This window comes from Lampetra fluviatilis, chromosome 2 (genome assembly GCF_964198595.1).
Source record: "Lampetra fluviatilis chromosome 2, kcLamFluv1.1, whole genome shotgun sequence".
In the NCBI taxonomy this organism is placed as follows: domain Eukaryota; kingdom Metazoa; phylum Chordata; class Hyperoartia; order Petromyzontiformes; family Petromyzontidae; genus Lampetra; species Lampetra fluviatilis.
Window position 1 is genome coordinate 32,348,615 of NC_136276.1, and position 11,563 is coordinate 32,360,177.

An 11,563-nucleotide genomic window follows, 5' to 3' on the forward strand; every position below is an offset into this window, starting at 1 on the left:
TCGGAGATTGGCCGATGGAAGCAGTTATCACAACAACCTTTGAGCCCTTCAAGTGACCTCCACACAACCGGTTGCAAAAAAACGTCTGGAATCGCGACCCCATATTGTGATGAATAATCGCGTCGCTTCGAGAACGAATCGTTACGCGTGACCCAATTCGACGGCACATGTTATTAATCCGCATTCATCTTTTGCTCACCCACCTTATGCTCGTGTCCCAGTTAACCTAATCTTGATCTTGGGTGTTAGCATTCCCAGGCCCCCTCCCCGTTAACTACTGTGGGCCAGGCTGTTGATCACACCAAGCCCGCCTGAAGCTCGTCCCTCTCACCTTTTACATGTTTGTCTCTCCCTCGAGTGCCACTGATTGAGAGCGCAAAACGAGCTGGCGATGCCACTTTCCGGAGGTCGTGAAGCGTGGAGTCGCCGTGACCACGACTTGCCGAGTTTCAACGCTGGGCTGCACGATTGGACATTCATAACGTGACATAACGCGCCGTGTTAATACTATTTCTAAATTTGAAGCTTTCGTGACTGCAAGGATTAATATTCTTAGGTTTTTTCGGTAAAGTCACGTAGGTAAAAAAAAATTTAATTAATAAAAGTAAAATAAGAAATATAAATCACGACGTTTCGGAGGCAACACAAGCTTCCGTCACAGCACGATAGCTGTATCAAGTGAGATACAGCTATCGTGCTGTGACGGTTCCACCTGAAGACGGAAGCTTGTGTTGCCTCCGAAACATGATTTTTATTTTATATTTTACTTTTATTAATTTTAAATTTTTTACCTACGTGACTTTACCGAAAAAAACCTAAGAATATGTGTTAATACTGCTTCGTGAACGTTCACGACCGAGGAGTTTTATTTTGACATGTATCCTTGAAATTGGACTCATTTAGTCCTAGCCAACAACAAAATTTGTGGAAAGTGAAGACTACATAAGTAACAAAAAAATCTTCGTTTGGATAGGTTTGGGAGTGGGGTCTCGGGGGTAGGGACACATTGGCGCAAGGGAGAAGAGCAGCGCCGTTCGAAACGACAGACGTGACCAGCAGGGCAGCACCAACGAGTCCCTGGACATTCATGGGGGGACGTACGGCCCATTCACCAACGAGCCCCACGGAAATGTCCTAAGTTGGGGCTCCACGGTGGCGAGATGTTAACTACCTCGCCTGGTATGCAGGAGGTCGTGCGGTCGATCCCAAGCCTGACGCCTGCTGTACATTTGGAGTTTGCGTGTCTCCGGTCGCGTGGATTTTTCTCCCAGGTCATCCGGGTTTTCTCTTCCACATTTAGAAACATGCGCTTAGAGTATTTGGTTGTTATACATTTCCACAAGATAAGCCACTTCGTTGGGCTATTATGTGTGGCCAAGTCGCTTCTGAAAACGATCTATTTAGCTCTGGGCCTTACCTGGTCAGATTTTTTTTTTAAACTATAGTATAATTATAGTTTGTTCAGTTTCCTGTTGGTTTTTTCTGATGCAACCGGGCCATTCATGATGGCTGAATAAAAAAGTCACCTTTCCCCCACGCCCGCCATGCTCGTCTGCCAAACGCATCGCATGCATTTGTGAAGTTGAAGCTCGGCAGCGGCTTATTCCACCGCTCGCAAGCAACTGACCGTAAATGCCACTTAAGTTAATTGCGCTTAAGGAATGCGGTGTGAATCCAATTTCGACGATTCTCTCATTACATTAATGCTGCTTCCTTCTCTGCCGTGTGACTCGTCGCTCTCTCTGCTTTATGCAGCTGTTTGCCCGATCCAAGAAGTGCTCAATACTAAGAGTTTGAAAATAAAAAGACTAATGTTGTAGGGAGGCTCATGGACTCGTGTTTTGTCCGAGCACTGGTCCAGCACTGAAATCGTAGATTGAAATATTTTCAAGTGTATTTACTTAATTCTAGATTTGAAGCTTTCGTGACGGTCCCACCTGATGACGGAGACTTGTGTTGCCTCCGAAACGTCGTGATTTTTGTTTTTATTTTATTTTCATTAATTTTGATGTTTTACCTACGTGACTTTACCGAAAAAACCTAAGAATATGTATTTACTTAACCACGTGAGAACTCGTAGAATTGAACGAAACCATACAATTAGAAATTCATAAAGTGGTCAAAATGTAACCATCTCAAGATTGGTCTCCGAAAACTGGGGAAATATTTATGATTTGAACAGGGAGGGAGGGAGGGATATAAATACAGACTTAACTCTTGAGGACTGTCCTTTCGGAATGATTGGCATGGGACAAGCACTCTACCGCGGGGCCCTTTAAAATATGTGCCACCTCGTGTGCATAATATGAACCGGGAAGGGGCTTCTCAAAGTCGTTGCATGATGTCAGCGCCCGTGGCCGCTGTGACACGAGGCGGCGATGCTGCCGCTGGTCGGCTGACAACTCCGTAGCGAGAACCCCACGCCGCGTGAACACGATGGCCCTTGCCAAACTTGAATGTCTTCTTGGTTCTTTCGGTAAAGTCACGTAGAATGGAAATAATAAAATAATAAAAATAATAATAAATTAATTCTCACGACGTTTCGGCCACAACGCAAGCAGCCGTCCTCAGGTGAAGAATAGGTCTGTCGAGAAGACAGACCTATTCTGTCTTCTCGACAGACCTATTCTTCACCTGAGGACGGCTGCTTGCGTTGTGGCCGAAACGTCGTGAGAATTATTTTATTATATTTTATTTTTATTATTTCCATTCTACGTGACTTTACCGAAAGAACCAAGAACATGAATCCCTGCAGTCACGAAAGCTTTAAATCGAAACTTGAATGTGCTCGTCCGGTCATCGGAAACGAAAACAAAAATAAATCGTAACCTTCGGTTACAACGACGTCATCGGCGTGCCTCCCGTGTGACGGAATGGTCCCCGGTCGTGTGACCGACCTTGTTTTAAAGTTGAACTCCGTTGGTGGTGGTGGTTGTGAAGTGGGGTACAATATCATTCATAGCTGTCAACCCGTATTCTTGTAACGGGGAAATTGAGTTTTCAGGTCCATACGGCGTACAGCCGTTTCAATACGGGCAAAAAAAGAAAATTGTCTGTTTGTCTCTCCCTTGTGATGGGACTGTAGGATGAACGTTGAGATTTATAAGAGGCATGGAGTTGACCAATACGTTTGACACGTCGGCTTCCGCGACACACCGGTGTGCTGGGCTAGTGACGAATTGGCCACGTTCTGTTTACGTGACAACCCTTACTAGTTGGCTGTGTCGGGTGGTGGCGGGTTTTAACGACATTTATATATTTACGCGATTTAACCCAAAAACCCTCTGTTATAGTTGACCAATAAGGTCTGAATTGGTCTGTAATAAGGTAGGCGCTGATAAGGGGTTGACCGGTATGATTATAGACCGAGACCCATAGAGGAGGTAGTACAGTAAGTGGACTCATCACCATCTGTACGGGGATATTGAATGCTGTCTGCTCGCGCAAGGCGTGGGGTTTTCTCCGGGTGCTCCAGCTTCCTCCCACCAGTATAATAATCACTCATCATTAATTGGCTAAAAACACTTAATTTTAGCAGGTAAGGGCCACTGAGCTCTTTTTCAGAAGCGACCTGGCCACAAATTACAGCTCAACGAAGTGGCCGATCATTTGTAAATGTATCGCAGCCAAATACTCTCGACTCGCGTTTCTAAATATGGAGGGGAAAACCAGAGGACCAGGAGAAAAGTCCACGCGGCCACGGTGAGAGAGAGACACGCAGACTTCAAATATACAGCAGGCGTCAGGGTCGGGATCCAACCCAAGACCTCCTGCATACCAGGCATGAGAGAGAACATCTCCTAGCCACCGTGGTGCCCAACGGTGCAGAACCCTCCTGAAAAAGAGTTAATCAACTGCGACTTTCCCGGATAGATTAACACGTTTATTATTATTATGAATTAAAGAACAAAAATTTCGGACGGTTTATGAATCACCAAACGAAGCTCGCACATTAACACGAGGACAGCTGAGCCCCCTTTACCCCCCCCCCCATTTCCCCTTTCACCAGCCGCCAACACTCTGAGGCTGCGTGGGGTCGAGATTGCGAGGTTTGTTTATCGCGGTAAAAATAAAACACCGGGCAACAATGGAACAAACAACAATCTAGCGGCAGGACATTGTGTCATCTGATCCGTTGTGACCTCATCAAAGCCGACTGCCATTAAACCTGGCAGCACTTTGAAATAGCACCTCCTCCAGCAGCAGCAGCAGCGTGCTCGCAGTGTTAGTGCAGAGGTGGCGTGTCCTTCGTGGGGAGCGGTCGTGTAGCGATTAGCGCGCCGCGCTACGAAACCCGGCGACCCCAGGTCGATTTCCGCTCACGATCCAACATCAGTGACGATTTTCTGAAACGGTCCTGGGCCGCCTCCACCTCTAGGTCGACTCGGCCATCAAATGAGTACCTGGTGCGGTGTGTAAACACCGCGCCACTGGGGAGACAAAGGCGGCCAGCCGTGGTGTTGGCCACCCACCCCCTCGTGTGCCCGTGTTTACCTTCAGAGGTGCTCGCCAACAGCACTTGCCCCAACATTGTGTTAAGGCCACCCGGGGGATCTTTGTCTTCGGAGTATCCTTTGCTACGAATCTCTGTGCGTACGTCCTTTATTCAACCAGGGAGGGAGAGCTCGGCGAGATTGTAAGCGGTGATGGGGTTCATCAGCGCTTACGAATTTGCCAATATCCATGGTGGAAACTTCGACCGTTGTGGCGAGTGTAATGCTTCAATGCGTAGTGGCGTATTTTCGTGCTTGCCGTGGTGTGGTGGTGAGCACACTGCGCTTGCAAAGCAGACGCTGCCGTATCCATTCAGTTGTGAACAAGACGATTTCCTCCTTCACACTCCCAACACTGCTGTCCAAGCCAGCCAGTGTAGTAAGAGGCCGTCCATAAATGACGTCACGCGATTTTGGATGATTTTTGACTCCCCCTCCCCCTTCGTCACACGGCGTCACAAAAAGTCAGACCCCCCCTCAAATATGACGTCACAAATATCTGCCCCCCCCCCCCCAAAAAAATATATAAAACATGCTTCAAATCGCTTTAAACTATTGTCATTGTAGTGCGTATTTAATGTGGCGCTGCACTCTGATGTTGTAGGAGAAAGAATTTATTAAAAAGTCTATTTAATTAAGTAGAACGTGTTGTCTATATTTATTTAAAGTTGCGCATTTTGATGTGACGTCACATTTCTCACCCCCCTCCCCCCTCAGGTGCGTGACGTCATTTATGGACGGCCCCTAATTATGGTTCACCGCAGGCAGGTTGATCCGTAGGTCACGTGCGGTGGTGGGCGAACATCGTGGGTTCTTCCAAGACCGTGGAAGAGTAGGCAAACTACTCTCGAGACTAGCACCAGCCGAAACGTCGTGAGAATTATTTTATTATGTTTTATTTTTATTATTTTATTATTTCCCTTCTACGTGACTTTACCGAAAGAACCAAGAAGAAGAAAAAAGGACCAGCAGTGTTCGTCGCTTTCGCCGATAAGACGTCATCGAGGACCGCCACACTGGGTTTCACACCATGATGGGGGTGTTTTCACAATTGTGTATTGTCGGGGGCAATACACAAATTATGGTTTATGCTCAGGGGCCTTACTAAAGGCTGCCAGGGGCAATCAGTGGCCCGTGGTTCTCGCAATGAAGAACACTGATCTGGAGGGGCTCTCTTGAAGCTCCTAGTGGAGGCCCTTACGCCGTGGCCATGAGCGAGTCAATTAATGCAGTGTTGCTAGCTGCTACGCCACTCACAGCGTCCCATTTCAAGTGTAATACGGAGCACTGCATTCACTTCGCACGCCAAAACTGACTGGCCTAGCGCAAGAATCAATATTTGAGCTTAAAAAACTGATTTTTCATTCAGCCTCTTGCCTGGTCTCCTCCTACGAGCTTCTCCCTCCCACCTCCCCATTTCTCATGGACTCTGAAACTCACCCCAAACACTAAACATTCCTTACCCCCAACCCCTCTCCATTGCAGACATTCACGTACCGGAGATTGTGGTACGATGATGATGATGATGCTGTTCTTACAGAATATGGAAAGTGTGTGATGTCGTGACTAATTTATTTTACCAGGTAATGCCCACCCACAGCTGTTCTTTTTCATAAGCGAACCTGACCACAAGTGATAGCCCAATTGAAGTGGCTCATCATGTGGAAATGTATAACGGCCAAGTATCTTCTTGGTTCTTTCGGTAAAGTCACGTAGAAGGGAAGTAATAAAATAATAAAAATAAAACATAATCCCTTCTACGTGACTTTACCGAAAGAACCAAGAAGATGAATCCCTGCAGTCACGAAAGCTTTAAATCGAAAATTTAATGGCCAAGTACTTTAAACGCACGTGGATTCTAAATGTTGGAGGGAAAAACCGGAGGACCCGGAGAAAACATCCACGCGAACACTGGGAGAACATCCTAACTCCAATATCTAGGCGTGTCAGGGTCGGGATCGAAACTCTGAACCCCTATCCTGTATATGAGGCGAGGTCGTTAACTGATTTCCACCGTGGCAACCAGGAGTGCAACCCACAAACGTTGCAATTTGGGGGAGACCCTCCAAGCGAATGGTTCCTGGCAGTCACTGGGTAGATTACAGATGGGATCCGTGAAGTTCTGCCCCTGCTGTGTGGCGGATTAAGGAGAGTTCTGCTGCGCTAAAATTATATTAAATCTCTGCAGCTACCGGCTAATGACTGGGTACTTAGTCTACGGTTCGTGCGCTGCTGTATAATTATAATTGTCAGCATAAGTGAGAATAAAGGCCGACACAAAAATCTAATACCATATTTGTCAAAACATTTTGTGGGCGTCTCTCAGCCACATCTAAACATGTTGGGGAATGTGTGGACACCCATACCAGCTACGTTGCCTGTGCCCCTGGCTGTGAAGATAATGTAGGGTTAGGTGAGGTAAAGGTCTATAGATCAACTCTTACTTACCTACTCAACAGTTCATCTGGTGTGAGACCGCCTTCTTCACGAAACATGAAAAACTCGAACAAGACGAATTGACCGAACATCCCAAACGCGGCACTCCAAACGTAAAAAATTAACATTTCAATGATTTTCCGTTAACTCGTTGGAGAAATCACTCCACTTACTGCGATGAAGTAAATAAAGAAATATTCCGTCTCATTCCTTGCCTCCCGCTGCTGCTGATATGCAATGGTTATCAAAGTGCAGAAGTTCCAATCCAGAGGTCGCCGGTTCAATTTTGTTTCCTGGCACGACAGATATAAAACAATTGGCATTTAAATTGTAATCCCCCCAACCCCTAACCCTGTCCACCCAGCAGTATAAATGGGTTCATCAAAGTGAAAAATAGCTTCGTTGCTCAACGGATTTATAAATAAAGATTCCAATTCTAATGTCCAGGTCTCATGTGGTGGGCCAGAGCATAGGTACTACAGCGTCTTCCTAAGACGTCTGGGCAGTATGGAAGAGTAGGCAAAACCACCCTGTAGATGAGCTCTCCGGCGCTCCGCCTAGTGGAGGCCCTTCTGCCATCAGTGGCATGAGCAGGAAATTGCGGGGCTGTACCTTTAACTTTACCCTAACCCCATTGTATTCTAAAGCAATGTTAATATATAAAATAAACTAAACTATTTACCAGGTAAGGCCCACTGAGCTATATAGCTTTTTTTCAGAAGCAACCTGGCTATCACAAATGATAGCCAATGAAGTGGCTTATCATGTGGCAATTTATTGCAGCCAAATATTCTAGATGTACGTTGATTATAAATGTGGAGGGAAAAACCGGAGAACCCAGAGAAAAATCTGCGCGACCACCACGGGGAGAGAGAGAGACACGCAAACTCCAAATATACAGCAGGCGTTAGGGTCGAGATCGAACCCACGACCTCCTGTATACAAGGCGAAGTAGTTAACATCTCGCCACCGTGGCGCCCCCTGGTGTTGAGTGGAAACATTTTCTTAAGTGATTTTTCTACAATTATTTATCTTCTAAATTTTTCTAATATCTTTTTTATTTCCTGTATATAAAATAATAACTTTGATATTTTATCCAGAAAAGCCACACTGAGTCGTAGGATTCTTCTTCAGGAGTGTCGCGCGAAATCGCGCTTTTATTTCAAAATATTTTCAGCCAATTAACGCTGAGTGTGTACACCGTACAAGTGGGAGGAAACCAGAGCACACGGAGAAAACCCACGCGCGCGAGGGGACAACACTCAATCCCCGTGCAGATGGAAACAGATGGCGATTAAAACGGCGATTCGTCCATTTGATGAACCGTCTCCTGCTGGCGAGCCGGTGTATGGCAACCTCCCACGGGAAGGGAGAGATTCTCAACATTTGTGCGGTGATCCACCAACCCTTGGGGCTGCCTTCACAGTGCTGGACTACAGGCAGTCACGTACAGAAGCGTAGCACAGTCACCACCGCCGTGCGGCTATTTTCGGATTACTTGTTTGAACAAAACAAAAATTGCAAGCTGTGTGAACAAGACTCGGTAGGAACACTTCTCCTGGGTAAACAAACGTGTTCTCACGATGATGCAATTAAATCTTGACTTAAAGCTTTCGTGACCGCAAGAATTTACATTCTTTGGGTATTTCGGTAAAGTGACGTAGATAGTTTCAAAGAAAATTGCGGAAAAACTACGACGTTTCGATCACAACACAGGCGATCGTCATCAGGAGGAGAAGTCGCTTGTGTTGCGATCGAAGCGTCGTAGTTTTTTGTTATTTTATTTCAACGTATATACGTGACTTTACTGAAAGACCCAAAGAAGATGATGCAATTGTTTAGCTGTTGACACGGAGGGGGGAGGGGCACAACGAACGATGGTTGTCCTCTTCCCGTCGCTGCCTGAGATTGTTCGCGGTTCTGACCCAACGCAGGCAACCACCACGTGGTGGGTAGGGGGGTAGGGTGGGTTATCAAATGACCCGGCCTGCAAACACCGGATTTCAAACGAGGCTCAACAAACACAGCCTGAAATCACAGGATTTGCTATGTGTCTACTTGCCCTCGCCATAGGAATGTGGAATTTCCCCCACAGGTTCATCAGGCCTGTAGGGGGCGGTTGGATTGTCAAATGACCCGCTCTGTAAACACCGGATTCCAAACCGAGGCTCAACAAACACAGCCTGGGATCATCTTCTTAGGTTTTTTCGGTAAAGTCACGTAGGTAAAACATCAAAATGAATGAAAATAAAATAAAATAAAATCAAAAATCACGACGTTTCGGAGGCAACACAAGTCTCCGTCATCAGGTGGGACCGTCACAGCCAGATTAGCTGCATCAAGTGAGGCAATGATTCAAGATGTAATCCCTTAAAAGCGAGTTGAGGGGGGGAGGAGAGGGAGGGGGGAGCTCATCAGACTATGGTAGCCAATGAATGGAACGTATCGGGAGGGAGGGGGGGCGAGGCCAAAAGGGTGGGCGACGGCGTGCAAGCGATTGTGCGCAAGCGGCTAATTACTGCACACGCCAACACAATGGAGCGATTATGCGCAAGCGGCCAACTGCCGCACACGCCAACACAATGGGCAGAGAGGGGGAGGGAAGCTCTAATACACATGATAGACAAAAGAACGAAAATGCCCATGTTAATACCAATGCTGGCTGAACAATGAAGAGAGTACTGTTAAAAAATAACTGGGGATGTTAACACTCGGTAAAGTAAAGTAATCTAGAATTACAGCCTGGGATCACAGGATTTGATATGTGTGTCTACTTGCCCTCGCCATAGGAATGTGGACTTTCCACCACAGGTTCATCAGGCCTCTAGGGGACGGTTTGGTTGTTAAATGACCCGATCTGCAAACACCGGATTCCAAACCGAGGCTCAACAAACACAGCCTGGGATCACAGGATTTGCTATGTGTCTACTTGCCCTCGCCATAGGAATGTGGACTTTCCACCACAAGGTTAATCAGGCCTCTAGGCAGTTGGGTTATTAAGTGACCCGCTCTGCAAACACCGGATTCCAAACCCAGGCTCAACAAACACAGCAGGCTGGGGTCAGAGGTTGTGCTCCGCGTCTACTCAACAAAGGTTCAGTCCCGTCAGAAGTCAGTGGTAGGATGCTTTACGCGGATAATTGTAAACTATTTATACTTACAATTTGCATTTTGAACAAGTGATTTATATTTTATTCACTTTCTTTTAAAGTTGTACGCTTTAATGTTTGCACATATTTGTTTGTCTTTCTCTCTGCAGTGCTTCGAGGTGTTACAGCAGCCCTTTTGCCCACTTCAGCAATTGTTTCTTGCTGTGGTTGTCCCACCTGATGACGGACGCTTGTGTTGCGCCCGAAACGTCGTGATTTAAATTTTTTTATATACCTACGTGACTTTACCGAAAGAAACAAAGAGTAGTGTGTGAATTATTGCCACATGAGCCATATAAATATCACGTTTGATTGACTATGCAGTACTCTCTTGACTTGGTACAATCAATGTCATCACAAAAAGTATACAGCATAAACATCCCATTGAAATGTGTCCATCTATGTGTGTGTGTGTACACGCGTGTGCCTGGGGAGCAGTGGGCAAAGTGGTTAGCGCACTGCAATACAAATCCGGCCACCTGGGTTCGATTCCCAGCCACGGCTAACATCAGTAGCGAGTGATATGACAACGGATCCTTGGTCTCCACTAGGTCGACTCAGTCTTAAATGAACGACTTGGTGCAGTGTTTGATTATCACTGGAGAGACAAAGACAGCCGGCCATGCCTCTGGCCACACCATCCTCTTGTGCACTGTGTTGACCTTCATAGGGGCTTTCTAACAGCACGTGCCCCAACAGTCTGAAAAGACAACGTGGCGTGTGTGACGAGAGTGTGTGTCTCTCTATAGGTGTGTGAGTGTTTTTGTCTTCTATTTGGGCATCGGTAGTGTACTGGTTAGCGGTTTAACACGTAGGCTTTCGCGACCAATATTATTCACAATCAACGTTTTTGGGTTTAGATCGCGTATTTATAAATAACGCGATCTAAACCCAAAAACGTTGATTATGAATACTGGTTAGCGCTATGAACCCGGCGATCCGGGTTCGATTTCCGTTCGCTGCCACCACCAGTGACGATTATCTGAACCGGTCCTGGGCCTCCCCTAGGTGGACTCAACCTCAAATGCATAGCTGATGCGGTGTGTAAACATCGCCACTGGGGAGACAAAGGCGGCCGTGCGTGGTGCTGGCCTCCCACCCCATATAACAGCACTTGCCGCGAAAAGTCTATTATGGCTATGCAGGGGATTTTTCGATTTAAAGCTTTCGTGACTGCAGGGATTCATCTTCTTGGTTCTTTCGGTAAAGTCACGTAGAAGGAAAATTATGAAATAATAAAAATAAAACATAATAAGATAATTCTTTTATTTTAATAATATTTTATTTTTATTATTTTATTATTTTCCTTCTACGTGACTTTACCGAAAGAACCAAGAATATGCAGGGGATCTTTGTCTTGATGTGTGTGTCCGTTGTAATTGTTGTGCCTGTTTATCGCTCCATATGTTCCGCAGCAACCCTGAATGGTGAAGTTCACTGGCATTGTGGTCCGAGGGTGCAGCTCGGGATTTGAAGGTTGTCGAC